This window comes from Erinaceus europaeus, chromosome 11 (genome assembly GCF_950295315.1).
Source record: "Erinaceus europaeus chromosome 11, mEriEur2.1, whole genome shotgun sequence".
In the NCBI taxonomy this organism is placed as follows: domain Eukaryota; kingdom Metazoa; phylum Chordata; class Mammalia; order Eulipotyphla; family Erinaceidae; genus Erinaceus; species Erinaceus europaeus.
In genome coordinates, this window is record NC_080172.1 from 4,966,927 (window position 1) to 4,981,460 (window position 14,534).

Below are 14,534 nucleotides of genomic sequence, written 5' to 3' on the forward strand. Positions count from 1 at the left end.
AACTGACTCCAAAACTCTAGCAGCCAGTATATATATTGGCACATGGTAGACTCCATGAATATCTGCCAAAGAAACTGAAGCTGAATTCCCAGTTTTGTATTTAAACTTTGGTTTATTTTTCAAAACCGTATGTTCCCTATTTGCTCTGTTTTGGTGGATGTGATTGTCAGTAACAATAGTCTAATCAACTGTTTGTAGATATTGTGCCGGCCACCTCTGATGCCCTAACTACACAGTTGTCAAGTGTGAAACTCCACCACGAATAGACCTTGAGAAGAAGAAGCTACCGGGTTGCAATGTTTATGTCATGTAATTCCAAAGCCTAGCACTCTTTTCTCTCTGTACATTATTTCTATTCTGGTCTTGGCAGAAGATCCTGGAACTTTACAAGCTAGTCCAAATTGAATTTTTTTCCCCACTTTATTGGGGAAATGATAGTTTACAGTACAGGTGCTGACATCTGAGTCCGTATCTCTGACTGCCCTGTGACAGGAGTCTACACACCATTCCTGCTACCAACCCGAGCCCCTCTTCACCAACATGGTAGCCGTCTGTCGGGCTCAGGCAAAAATTAGTAAAGTCACAGGCCCCTTGGAATATACCTAATAGGTATATTAATAATAATATTTTAGGTATATTAGCTTTTTCCAAATTGGAGACCCCAAATCTCATCTGCTCTATTCTTGCCTATAGGTTCCTGACTATAAAACAATTTGTTCTGCTTTATATCTTAATGCTTTTTGAGACACCAAGTTGCAGATGCTACCAAGACACCAGCCTGACCTCCCTGGGCAGATGACCTCACTAATATGTCCTGGAAACTCACTTCCCCGGAGCTCCGTGCCACTAGGGAAAGAAACAGGCTGGGAGTATGGGTCCACCTGCCAACGCCCATGTCCAGCAGAGAAACAATTACAGAAGCCAGACCTTCCACCTTCTGCATCCCACAATGACCCTGGGTCCATGCTCCCAGAGGGATAAAGAATAGGGAAGCTATCAGGGGAGGGGATGGGATACGGAGATCTGGGAGTGGGAATTGTAACCCTCTTATCCTATGGTCTTGTAGATATTTTTTTTCTTTTCTCTTTTTTTTTTTTTTAACCTGAGCACTGATCAGCTCTAGTTTACGGTGCTACAGGGGATTGAACCTGGGACTTCGAAGCTTCAGGCATGAAAAGTCTGACTGCATATCCATTACGCTATCTACCCCTGCCCTTCTTGTAGCTATTTTTTAAAAATATTTATTTTATTTTATTGATTCCCTTTTGTTGCCCTTGTTGTTTTCTTGTTGTAGTTATTATTGTTGTTGTCATCGTTGTTGGATAGGACAGAGAGGAATGGAGAGAGGAGGGGAAGACAGAGAGGGGGAGAGAAAGACAGACACCTGCAGACCTGCTTCACCGCCTGTGAAGCGACTCCCCTGCAGGTGGGGAGCCGGGGTTCGAACCGGTATCCTTATGCCGGACCTTGTGCTTTGCGCCACCTGCGCTTAACCCACTGTGCTACAGCCCGACTCCCCTTGTAGCTATTTTTTAAAGAATATTATTAATATATTTATTTATTTATTTATTGGCTAGACAGAGAGACACCTGCAGCCCTGCTTCACCACTCAAGAAGCTTTCCCCCTGCAGGTGGGGCCTGGGGGCTCGAACCCAGATCCTTTAGCACTGTAACTTGTGCACTCAAACATGAGCAACACCATCTAGCCCCAGTCTTGTCAATATTTTTATTTTATAAAATATTGAGCACCCTCCCCTCTCAATTTCTCTCTCTTTATCCAATAATAAATAAATAAATTTAATTACACTAAACTAAATTAAATTAATTGGGGGCTGGGTGGTGGTGCAGCCGGTGAAGGGCACATGTTATAATGCACAAGGGTCTGGGTTCAAGCCCCCGGTCCTCACCTGAAGGAGAAAAGCTTCGTGAGTGGTGAAGCAGGGCTGCAGGTGTCTCTCTGTCTCTCTCCTTCTCTATCTCCCCCTTCCCTCTCAATTTCTCTGTCTATATCTAATATAAAAGATAAATTCTTTTTTAAAAAAAGAAGTTTAATAACTAAGAGCAAATAACCCAGGTTCAGCAAAGTGGAAGGACCGGCATAAGGATCCCGGTTCGAGCCCCAGGCTCCCCACCTGCAGGGGAGTCGCTTCACAGGCGGTGAAGCAGGTCTGCAGGTGTCTGTCTTTCTCTCCCCCTCTGTCTTCCCCTCCTCTCTCCATTTCTCTCTGTTTTATCTAATAACAACAATGTCAGTAACTACAACAATTAAACAACAAGGGCAACAAAAGGGAATAAATAAATATATTTTTTAAAAAACTTGATTTTATACATTAGCAAAAACAAACATAACTGTTTTAACAGGGTGGGAATTTCTCTCAAGTGTTTAAAAGTATGTCAGAAATTATAGTTAGGGCCTTGTTCAGTGGTCCGGGAGATGGTGCAGTGAAGCCCTGGACTCTCAAGTATGAGGCCCTGAGTTCAATCCCCAGCAGCACACATACCAGAGTGATTGTCTGGTTCTTTTTCTCTCTCTGGTTCTTTCTCTCTCTCTCCTCCTATCTTTCTCATTAATAAATAAATAAAATCTTTTTTTTTCTAAAAAAAAAAAAAAAAAAGATCCTGTTTATAAAAAGGCAGCATGGAGAGGGCAGGTGTTGATGCACCCAGTTAAGCCAACACATCACCATCCACACATGAGGATCCAGGTTCAAGCCCCCACTCCGCATCTGAAGACCCGAATTGTCCACACTCAACCATGTTATTCCCCCATCATGACCCTATATTCTAATCAATCACTTTTATCTTCATGAATTCTTAAATGAAAAGCCACATTCAGCCACTAATCTTTATATTTAGGAACAGCACTTTAGGCCTGGGTAGTGGCTGACCTGGTACAGTGCACACAGTACAATGCACAGGGGTACTGGTTCCAGCCCCGGGTCCCCACCTGCAGGAGGACAGCTTCAGTGCTGCGGGCGCTTCTCTCTCTCCCTTTCTCTCTTCTCCTGAAATACAAATTAAATATGTCAAACATATGGTGTAGGAGGTTAAGGTAGAAAATGAAGATAGTTCAGTATTATTATTATCAATTTACTAGAGCACTTCCCAGCTCTGGCTTCCGGTGGTGCGGACTGAACCTGGGACCTCCAAGTCTCAGCCAGGACCGCCTGTTGCATAACCATTGTGCTGTCTCCCCAACCTGATCATTCCAGTTTTGGGATTTGCTTCATATAGTTTGATACAGGTCCGTACAGGTGTCTCCTCCTCCTACTCCCTCTAGGTTGTCCTCACAAAGGTAATCAGAGTAATTAAAAAGACAAATGAACTCTAAGTAGAGAGCCTCCTTCCTTGCTCACGGCCTCTCGTAGCTTTTCACTGTACCCAGAACAAAATCTCAAGGCCCTACCGAGGATGGAGACCCTCCCCCGCGCCTGCTTACGTCGAATTACTTTTCAGTGGGGCTGCAGGAAGGAGACTGACGACTTGGCACATGCGCAGGACTGCCGAGGAGCGTCCCGAGTCCGCTGTGTTTTCATTCTTTCTTTAGAGAAGGAGAGACAGACAGAGGACAGACACCACGGGACCTTCCCATCAGCCGCGGAGCTCCTGCTGGTGTTGCCCATGGTGCGCTCGCGCGCTGCCTGGGATGCCAGCCAGAGAAGCGTGTGCTGAGGAAGGGGAGCCAGCTCGCCTGCCACTTCAAAATATCCTCCACTGGGTGCAGAGTTCTGAGAGTCACTTAAATGTGTGTGTGTTGATTTCTGCCCACAGCTAAAAGCCTGTCGTGGGGCTTTTCACAGTCTGATTCTACATACCTCCTCTCTCTCTCTCTCTTTCTCTCTCTCTCTCTCTCTCTCTCTCTCTCACACACACACACACACACACACACACACACGCCCCCATCTTCCTATAAATAGCCACTAAAGGAGAGCCCCAGACATGATGTGTTCCTTCATGCTCACAGGCATGAGAGTCTCTTTGCATAACCATTATGCTACCTACCCACACCCCTCAATTCCTATTATTGATATTATCATAAAAGAGTTCCTAGAACTTAGTTTAATGCTTGGACCATAGTAAGAACTCTTAAGAATTTAAATGGGGGGAGCCAGGTGGTGGTGCACTTGATTGAGCGCACATGTTACAATGTGAAAGGACTCAGTTTCGAGCCCCCCCCCCCCCCCCCCCCCCCCCCCCGTCCCCACCTGCAGGGGGAAAGCTTCACAAGTGGTGAAGCAGGGCTGCAGGTGACTCTCTGTCTCTCTCCATCTCTATCAACCCCTTCCCTCTCAATTTCTGGCTGTCTCTATCCAATAAACAAAGACAAACAAAATTAAAAAAAAAAAAAAAAAAAGACTTTAAGTGGGTTGCCTAGCTCATAGGACTCCTTAATTCCATTTCCGGTGGTGCACTTCTTAACAAAACCTAGATATAAACCAGGGCCCATGAGATAGGGCATATGTACATGTATCTATAGGTTAGGGCAAAATACATACCTTAAAGCAAAGTGCATAATAGTTTGCAGTGAGTCAATAAATGAAGCAAGCAAGGAGAAAGACCTAAAAAGATACCTTAAAGTTCCTAATTAAATAGTTTCTAGTTAGACCTAGATACCCACCTCACCTACGTCCTATCACATGTCCCTCAATCACTCCAAAGCTAACCTTGTCAGACAAAGCAAGGACTACAAAAGCTGAATAAGGGCAAGAGACCGGCACACTTTAATGATGACTCTTTAGTCACTATCAGGCCACCCCATCAGCTGGGGCCCTAGTCAGGGAGTCCTGGGGTTCCCACGCAGACATGATGGGCCTAGACCTCTAACAGATCCTTCTTGGCACTGTCACTGGTCATCTCTATCAGGAACAACACAATGGAGCCCTTTGTGGGTCCCTACAGGACCTTGCCTTCAATGTGGATCAACAATAGTAGGGAATGTTCCGTTCTCCCAAGGGAGGTTAAACAATATACTCTATCTACCACCTGAGGAAGATGGGTCCTGAAATTGGTGCATGACCATAGAATTTGAGCTCAGACCTACGGGGATGCAGAGGTTACATAGTCTCCTGTGTGAATATGGGTCCCAGATCAAATCCATGGGATTTATAGTCAACAATATTTATACACTTTCCCCATATCTGGGAGCTACTCTCTCCCCTGATCCAGCTTTCTAGTCCTTTTTCCAACTATGACACCATCTCCCCAGAAAATAACCTGGGTCCACCAGCATATTAGCTGTCAGGCTCAGGCAAAAACCAGTAAAGTCATGGCCCCTAGCAGCTTTTTCCAAAATGGAGACTCCAAATCTTCATCTGCACTATTCCAGCCTTTAGGTTTATGATTAGTCAACAATTTGTTTGGCTTTATATGTTAACTCTTTTTTCAGCCACCAGATTCCAGATGCTACCATGATGCCAACCGGATTTCCCTGGGCAAACGACCCCACCAATGTGTCCTGGAGCCCCGCTTCCCCAGATGCCTGCCCCACTAGGGAAAGAGAGAGATAGGCTGGGAGTATGGATCCACCTGCCAACGCCCATGTTCAGCGGGGAAGCAATTACAGAAGCCAGACCTTCCACCTTCTGCAACCCACAATGACCCTGGGTCCATGCTCTCAGAGGGACAAAGAATAGAAAAGCTATCAGAGGAGGGGGTTGGATACACAGTTCTGGGGGTGGGAGTTGTGTGGAAATTTACCTCTCTTATCCTGTGGTCTTGTCAATATTTCCATTATATAAATAAAATAATTTAAAAAATGTAAATGGGGTCCTAGTGGTAGCACACATATTTTGAAGTTTGGGGACCACAGCAAGGATCCCAGTTTGAGCCCCCAGCTCCCCACCTGTAGGAGGATCATTTCATAAGTGGTGAAGCAGGTTTGCAGGTGTCTGTCTTCCTCTCCCCTTCTCTGTCTTCACATGTTCTCTCAATTTCTCTCTGCTCTATCCAACAGTAACAACAACAATGGAAAAAATCACCTCCAGGAGCAGCGGATCCATAATGCAGGCACTGAGCCCCAGCAATAACCCTGGAGGTAATAATAATAATAATAATAATAATAAATGACTGTCATGGTCCAGGAGGTGGCACAGTGATAAAGCTTTGGACTCTCAAGCATGAGGTCCTGAGTTCGATCCCCAGCAGCACATGTGCCAGAGTGATGTCTGGTTCTTTCTCTCTCCTCCTTATCTTCCTCACTAGTAAATAAAATCTTTAAAAAAAAATAATAATAAATGATTGTCTAGAAAAATACAAGAAAAAGAACAAAAAGCCAGAAATGAACAAGAGAGACAGACTTCAGCATACTGATACAAAAACAAGAGAGAAAAGAAAAAGATTTCTATCCTCCCAGTTTCATTAAAAAAGAATTGCGGGAGTCGGCCGGTATCCGGCGGGTTAAGCACACGTGGTGCAAAGCACAAGGACTGGCGTAAGGATCCCGGTTCAAGTCCCTGCTTCCCACCTGTAAGGGAGTCAGTCCCTTCACAGGCGGTACATGTCTATCTTTCTCTCCCCCTCTCTGTCTTCCCCTCCTCTCTCCATTTCTCTCTGTCCTATCTAACAACGAACGACAACAATAATTATAAGTAATAATAAAATAATTATAAACAATAAAAACAAGGGGAAAAAGGGAAAATATTACTTTTTAAAATATATATATATATATATAATACAAAGAATGAACCTAGTATATAGCCTCTAGATAATAATAATGTATTAATTTACTGATTCTTCAATTGTAGCAAGTGTATCACATTAATATATATTGTTCATAAGGAGAAAAAAGAGAGAAGAGATGGTGATTAGATAGAACAGTACATGAGGGTCTTGTTTTGATACACATAAAACTGCTTGTAAATATTAAGCCTATTAACTCAAATTTTTTTGTCTTTACTCATTGGATTGAGACAGCCAGAAATTGAGAGAGCCAGGAAGATAGAGAAGAAGATAGACACCCACAGCCTTCCTTCACCACTCGCAAAGCTTTCCCCTGGTGGATGTGACGAGGTAGGGCTTATACCCAGGTCCCTGAGAATTGTAATATGTGCACTCAACCAGGTGTGCAACCACCCATCCCAGCCTATTAATTGGGGGGGGAGGGTAGGACAGAGAAAAATTAAGAGGAAGGGAAGAGAGAGAGGCAGAAGAAAGAGAAAGATAAACACCTGCTTCACCACTTGTGGAGCGACCCTCCTGTAGGTAGGGAGCCAGGGAGGGGGGAGCTAGAACCTGGATCTTTGCATGGGTCTTTACCCAGTGTGCCACCGCCTGCCGCCTCCAGCCTATTTATATTTAGGTGCTATAAAAATAGAAATTAGGAGGTTACTCAACAGGGAAAGCACACCCATTACCAGCCTTTCCATGCAGAAGATTCTGGGTCCAGTCCCCGGCACCATATGAGCAGACCAAGGAGTGCTTCAGTCTCTCCCTCCCTCCCCTTCAAGAATACAGAATAAAAAAATAAGTTGAAGGGGCCAGTGGTGGTGCCCCTGGTTAAACGCACACAAAACAGTACACAAGGCCCCGGGTTCAAGCCCCTGGTCCCCATCTGCAGGGTAAAAAAAGCTTCACGAGTGGTGAAGCAAGGCTGCAGTTGTCTCTCTGTCTCTTTCCCTCTCGCTATCTATCTTCCCCTCCCCTCTCAATTTTTCTCTTCTCTATCCAAACATCAAGAAATATTTTAAAAAATGAGTTGAAGAGGCCACTCAGTATTCGCACATGTATGAGGTCCTGGGTTTACTCCTAACACTGCACAAACAAATAGGTAAAAACTAAGTTAGTCAAATGCAAATATAAGTGATGGCTAAGCACAAGTTATTTTGGATGCTATTAATGGTACACGTGATACAAATATAGATGGCAATGAAACACTGCAGGTGGGGGCCAGGGTCTCGAACCCCGGTCCCTGAGCACTAGTACATGTGCATTTGACCAAATGCGCCACCACCTGGTCCCTATAACTGACATTTTCTTTCTTAAAACTCAATTTGTATTTCTTCAAATATATAAAAGTATGATACTACTTTTATATCAAAGGAAAGTTTCTAAGGACTAAAAATGTTTTTAGGCATTAAGAACCAGCTTTAACAGCAAGATCACTGAGAGACGCCTCACGAGGGCAGCTCCAGAATTTCTTCCACTCAGGCTGCCCCTTTCACACCTTTGTTTACCTATTCAAACTCTCTATCCTTTTTTAATTTTATTATTTTTATTATTGGATGGTTAGGGACAGAAAGAAATTGAGAAGGGAAACTAAGAGAAGGAAAGAGACAGAGAGACAGATAGATACCTACAGCCCTACTCCACCATTTATGAAGCGTCATACACACACACACACACACACACACACACACACACACACACCACAGGTGGGGACCAGGGGCTTTGAACCAGGGTCCATTTTTACAACAATTAAAAAAAAAAAAAGGCAACAAAAGGGGAAAAAAATAGCCTCCAGGAGCAGTGGATTCATGGTGCAGGCACTGAGCCCCAGCAATAACCCTGGAGGCAAAAAAAACAAAAAAGTAAGAGTGGACCCTGCAATATAGTAAACCAGGCTTAGAGACAGTCACAGCCTTGCTTTGGGGGCTTATTAATGGTCACTGTTAAGAGCAATGTGAACAAAGACCCCTAATTTCCTCTGCTCTATTCCTACCTTTGGGTTCCTGTTTATTAAACCATTTGTCCTGCTTTATATCTCACCGCCTTTCAGCCACCAAGTTGCAGGTGCTACCATGACGCCATTCTGACTTCCCTGGGCAGACAACCTCACCAATGTGTCCTGGAACTTCACCTCCCCAGAGCCCTGCCCCACTAGGGAAAGACAGACACAGGCTGGGGGGTGTGGATCCACCTGCCAGCACCCATGCCCAGTGGAGAAGCAATGACAGAAGCCAGACCTCCCACCTTCTGCTCCCCATAAAGAATTCTGGTCTATACTTTCAGAGTGATAAAGACTAGGGAGATTGTGATCTGGGAGATGGCACGACAGATAAGCATTGGACTCTCAAGCATGAGATTCTGAGGTCAATCCCCAGTAGCACATGTACCAGAGTGATGTCTGCTTTTATCTCTCTCTCCTTCTACCTTTCTCATAAATAAGTAAATAAATAAATCTTTAAACCAGAACTCTCAGAACAGTAGATCAGTAAATGTGATTGTTTTTAAAAATATATATTAAAAGAGTAGGGAAGCTTCCAATGGAGGGGATTAGATATGGAACTCTGGTGGTGGGAACTGTATGGGATTGTACCCCTGTTATCATGCAATCTTGTAAATCATTATTAAATCACTAATAAAATTTAAAAAAAAGAAGTGTGAATTCATAAAATAGATCAAAATAAACAGTTTTAGCTGACTAAAAAACCAGTGAAAATGTTTTAAATTTAGTCTACACACACACACACACACACACACACACACACATCCCTTCAAACTAATTTTCTACTTTAGCTTGAAAGAACATCTTGGATCATTTTAATCATTTTCCCAACACAGTCTTTAATTTTCTCTGCAGAGCTCTGTATGTCACCTGTCCTTTGCACACACTACCTGCCCCACAGGCAGACAGCTAAACATTAGTCTTTCCTAAAGATTTAAAACACTAGCTTTCATGTCTTTCTGGCTAACTCTTCAACAAGCCCGGCAAGGTCCACCTGTCTGACTCTAGGCCATAAGCCCATCTGGCTGTCCATCTTAAAATACCCTTGATCAGGAATCAAAGTGAGTTATTCTGCACTTAGGTAAAACTTAAAAGACTTGTTCCCCGAGGAAAGCAACACATTTATTTAAATTCAATATAAAATCTTTGCTTCCTAGGCACATTCATCTCTACTCAATTTCTTTGTTACCCCCTCTACAAAAATAACTCACAAATTCAAGCCTCCAACCCAAGACCCTGTCTCCTCAAGCTTCAGACCGTATACAGCTGACAACTTGTCCTCTTGGAATTCTCAAAGGTACCCAAGTTGAATGGGCTTGTGTGGTCGCCACTCCTCACAGGCACCAACATTGCTACTCTGTTTCCTTCCCTGGTCTGCTATCAACCAGCCATCACACTGGTCCAGCAGCCTGAAACCTACACATCGTCCTCTTGCTCCTGGACCTCTGTGGACTGACTCAACGTCTTCAAGGCAGAAATGATGAGTAGTTTACTCAGGACTCAAGTTTAGTCTTTTTCTTTTTTTTTAATAACTATTATTTTTCTTGGCAGGGTGGGGGTGTGTCTGTTGATGGTTTGCAGTGTGTTCACTGACGTGTGGGGACACTCTCATTATGCACCACGACCCCAAGGTTCTCTTTTTTTTTTACATTTTTTTAATTTTATTTATATTTTTAAATACAGAATTACATCTTGACAGGGGTTTGAATCCACATCATTCCCACCACCAGAGTTCTGAATCCTCACTCTCCCCACTGCCATCCACCATAGTTCCCTTCAGTTTCGTTTCTTCTGACCTATCTTTTGCATAAAGAAATGCCACAGATTTATGGGTATTGATTTTTTAGCCTGCTACTTTATTGAATTTATGATGATTCACCCCAAGGTTTTCTACAGCTCATTCTTCTCCAACTTTTCCAGAGTTTGACTCTTGAATTTATCTCTGTCCTATCCAACAACAATGACAGCAGCAACAACAATAAGAATAACAACAACAATAAACAACAAGAGCTACAAAAAGGAAAAAAACAGCCTCCAGGAGTAGTGGATTTGTAGTGCAGGCACCGAGCCCCAGTGTCCATGGCAAAGGGGAACCAGAGTGATGTTAATAATGAAGCCTCTGTCGGTCTGTTTCTATTTCCTGAACACTTTGTACCTTCTGCAAATTTACTGTGACTTTATAAGCCTTATCACACCAAACAGCCAAGCTGCAAGAACATCTACAAGTTGGACTGGTCACCTTCAAGAGATGAACAGTAAGCTCCAGGCAGTGGACACTCAGGTGTGCGGTGCTAAGAGTATGAAGATGAATACCCAGCAGAAAGGAAAGAGTCTCTAGATGTAAACTGGAGAATGCAAGATTTCTAGGGGCCAGCTGATGGTGCACACATTACAGTGCACGAGGACCCAGGTTCAAATCCCTCGTCCCCACTGATAGAGGGAAAGCTTCAGAAGTGGTAAAGCAAGGCTGCATGTATCTCTCTATCTTTCTACTGCTTTATTCCTCCCCCCCCCCAATTTCTCTCTGTCTCTATTCAGTAATAAATAAATAACTGAAGAAATAAATATTTTTAAAAACGTTGAGAGAGACTGACTGCAAGGTTTCGAGTTTGTTGCACCAGTGTATAAGTGAAACTCTCTGAGTTAGGGAAGATGAAGTGTTTAATCTCCATGAGTTCACTTAAGGACGCATCCCAATAAGGAAAAGCTGTGGAGTTTCTGGTTGTTTAACAGAAACAGTGTGAAGAGAGTTGCCTGACACTCGTTTTCACATGACAAATTCACAACAATTCATTTCTTGAAATATGAAGGCCTGCATCACCCCATCTAAAATTACGTTTCCAGGGCGCCAATGTAAAAACCCTGTGGTGAAGGGGAGGGTGGCCATTGGGCTTCCTGGTGTGATGGGGGGGAGGGAGGATGGAACACAGTCTTTTGGTGGTGGGAATGGTGTTTATGTACATTCCTATTAAAGTGTAAACATATAAACCACTATTTAATTAATATGAGGGGGAAAAATTGATCATATGTCTAGAACTTCTTCAAACACAGACTGAGTCTTTTTAATACATAGGCTGAGTCTTTGATATGTGGACTCTCTCAAAAGCCTAGACCAGGGAGAATAGAAGCAACCGGTAGCACAGCTATATACAAGATGCTGGGTATTATACCCCAAACCCTAACAAAGGGACTTTCCAAAGTTAACCCAATCACCAAATAATGTGATGATAATAACTATCCATTGTCTTCTTGGACCCTAAGACAACAGGAACCTCACATTTCCACTATAGAGTCTATATTTCCCCCAGTACTGGAACCTTAGGGTGGGGCCTACTTTCCTGCATGCTGCTCTCAATTCAAATCAAATAATACTACAACCGCAGATCGCAACCTAATCAACGCAACGAGTGCCACCCCAGCGTGTTTCACCTCAGACTGTGTCCAGACACTTCAGGTGTGGAATGACAACCCTTCAGCTTCATCACTCGGGTGAGACCTTTCCTTTCATAGTATTCTCTAATTCCATTCCAGGTGGTCCACTCCCCAATAAAGTCCCCAAACCTAGATATAGCCCAGGTCCCCTGAGATAGAGCATAGGTTCACCCGTGCCCATAAACTAGGGGGAAAATATATACCTGAAAGCAGAAGTACACAAGAGCATGCAGGGAATACCCCCAACACCTCATCTACACTATTCCAGTCTTTAGGTCCATGATTGTTCAACAGTTTGTTTGGCTTTGTCTGTTAACTCTCTTTTCAGGTTCCGGATGCCAGCATGATGATGACCAGACTTCCCTGGACAGACGACCCCACCAATGCGTCCTGGAACTCTGCTTCCCCAGAGCCCCACCCTACTAAGGAAAGAGAGAGGCAGAGTGGGAGTATGGATCGACCAATCAATGCCCATGTTCAGTGGGGAAACAATTACAGAAGCCAGACCTTCTACCCTCTGCATCCCACAATGACCCTGGGTCATGCTCCCAGAGAGATAGAGAATGGGAAAGCTATCAGGGGAGGGGATGGGATATGGAGATCGGGTTATGGGAATTGTGGGACTGTACCCCTCTTATTCTATGGTTTTGTTAATGTCTCCTTTCTTAAATAATAAATAAATAAATAAATAAATAAATAAATAAATAAAATCACGTTTCTTACCAACATCACTTCGGAACTACACACAGGAATGAGCACCAGCCTAGAGGCAGCATTGCAGAGCTACTGGGATAAAGACAAGCTCTTGCATCTACAAGGATCCTGTTCAAAACACTTGAGTTTCTGACCCAGTTCTCTGCCACTCATCAGTTCCGTGGTTCTCCCAGGATCTCAGACTTATTCCCTACCAGCTCTGAATCCTTTGGCTTGTGCTTGAATCGCTGCTGTGGACTGAGCATTAAGCCACCGAGGTGTTTGGCAGCATCACATGTCAATTTAGCACAGACATTCCCATAATCTTGGAAGACAAGGGTCCCTGCTCTATTTACAGAAAGAATTGATATAACTTAGCAAAGTGTCTGGACATTTATTTCCTCACACAACACAAAGCAGCCCCAAAATAGGGGGTACGTAGAAGGGAGGGCTGACATCATGTCTCCAGACAATAACCTGGATTCACCTGCATATCAGATTTCAGGCTCAGAGAAGAAAAAAAAAACTAGTATAGCCTCAGGCCCTTTGGAATATAACTAAAATATGCCTACTAGCTATCTCCAAAATGGAGGACCCTCCCCCAACCCTTCATCTGCACTATTCCAGCCTTTAGGTTCATGATCGGTCAACAGTTTGTTTGGCTTTGTATGTTAATTCTCTTTTTAGCAACCAGGTTCCAGATGCTAGCAGGATGCCAACCAGACTTCCCTGGACAGACAACCCCACCAGTGTGTCCTGGAGCTCCGATTCCCCAGAACCCTGCTGCACTAGGGAAAGAGAGAGGCAGACTGGGTGTATGGATCCACCCGCCAACGCCCATGTTCAGCGGGGAAGCAATTACAGAAGCCAGACCTTCCACCTTCTGCATCCCACAATGACCCTGGGTCCATGCTCCCAGAGGGATAAAGAATAGGAAAGCTGTCAGGGGAGGGGATGGGATACGGAGTCCTGGTGGTGGGAACTGTGTGGAGTTGTACCCCTCTTATCCTATGGTTTTGTCAATGCTTCCCTTTTATAAATAAATTTTAAAAAAGAAGAAGGAGGAGGAGGAGGAGGAGAAGGAGGAGGAGGAGAAGATGAAGAAGAAGAAGAAGAAGAAGAAGAAGAAGAAGGAGGAGGAGGAGGAGGAGGAGGAGGAGGAGGAGGAGAAGGAGAAGAGAAGAAGAAGAAGAAGAAGAAGAAGAAGAAGAAGAAGAAGAAGAAGAAGAAGAAGAAGAAGAAGAAGAAGGAGAAGGAGAAGAAGAAGAAGAGGAAGAGGAAGAGGAAGAAGACAGAAGGAAGGAAGGAGGGGTGGAAAAAAGGGAGCTGGAGGGTGAGGCCACAATGAAGAGGAAGAGGTATTTTGAGCCTCCCCAGTGGCACTGGGCTGATTTCCCCTCGCTGTTGCTCTCAACACAACCAGTGACCTCACAGAGCTGACCTTGCATGGCTGTGACTCACAGGACTCCACCAAAGGGTGTCAACACTTCCATTCCACCCATCTTCGTTGTCTTTATGGAGCGGCTCTTCCTGCATTTAAAACCAAACAACAACAAAAACTGTTCTCTCAAGTAATTAATCCTCTGGCAGGGTACAACTACAACAGAGGCTGTCAGAGGCAAAGGGAAATACCTGCCCTATAACTTTATCAAGAAGAAGAGAGTATAAAGGGAGCCAGGCGGTAGCGCAGCGGGTTAAGTGCAGGTGGCACAAAGCGCAAGGACCGGCGTAAGGATCCCGGTTCGAG

General features: G+C 44.1%; 1 long non-coding RNA gene across 1 annotated transcript in view; it reads right to left on the bottom strand.

The window, feature by feature from the left end:
• Positions 1–14,534, bottom strand: part of LOC132541293 (uncharacterized) — an 88,461-nt gene that overhangs the window by 31,476 nt on the left and 42,451 nt on the right. The window contains exon 2 of the long non-coding RNA XR_009552444.1: positions 14,229–14,317. This is a non-coding gene — a long non-coding RNA (uncharacterized LOC132541293). The remainder of the gene's footprint in view (positions 1–14,228; positions 14,318–14,534) is intronic.